Raw genomic sequence first — 809 nt, 5'->3', positions numbered from 1 at the left:
ATATGGATGTGATAAAGATTAGAATTATACTTGAGAATTTAGATTAGGTGAGATTAGACTAGATTAAAAGAAAATAATTTAAAATTTTTTAATAATTTTTTAGAATTTGAATAGATTTGTCAATTGGAGTTTATTTTTTACGAATACAATATTAATTTTAACTTTTTATGAATAAATTTGTTAGCAACTAAATTTTTTATGGTCAAAAATTATTTTCACAAAATAGACCTACAAAATCAGTTTGCACCAAAATGGCAATGTCAAGATTTGTCCACGTACTATTTTTCTTTCGTGTGAAATGAGTTGGACTTACCTCGTCAGTGGCTAGGACTAGGAGTGAAAAAGGGGATTATTCGCTCAATCTTACCTCTACTAAGGCCTGCAAAAAATAGGACAGATTGGCCTAGCCCCATCAAAATAAAATGGTTAACATGTTGGTACGCCCTACTTTATTTTGGATTAATAAGCCAATAGACTAATTTACAACATAATTTATTCTACAGAATTTTCTTTTAAATTTTCAACATCAATAAGATTATCCATCACAATATTCGTTCTCAAATTATTGTAAAGAATTAAAAAAATTTAACTTAATTTTCAGCTCATAAACAATTTTAAAACATACATCAAGACCAAATCGTTTTAACATGGCAGATAAAGTGAATAAAAGAGCATGTACAAACTTATTCTCTACAAAGATATGAGATTCAGTCCAGAATTCATCTGTAATAACAGATACGGGTTCATTCATATCATTCCAATAAACATCAGACACCTAATTCAAATTCAGAGAAAGAACCTAAAGAGAG

The sequence above is a fragment of the Arachis hypogaea genome, chromosome 16 (assembly GCF_003086295.3).
Source record: "Arachis hypogaea cultivar Tifrunner chromosome 16, arahy.Tifrunner.gnm2.J5K5, whole genome shotgun sequence".
In the NCBI taxonomy this organism is placed as follows: domain Eukaryota; kingdom Viridiplantae; phylum Streptophyta; class Magnoliopsida; order Fabales; family Fabaceae; genus Arachis; species Arachis hypogaea.
This window is presented reverse-complemented; position numbering follows the sequence as displayed.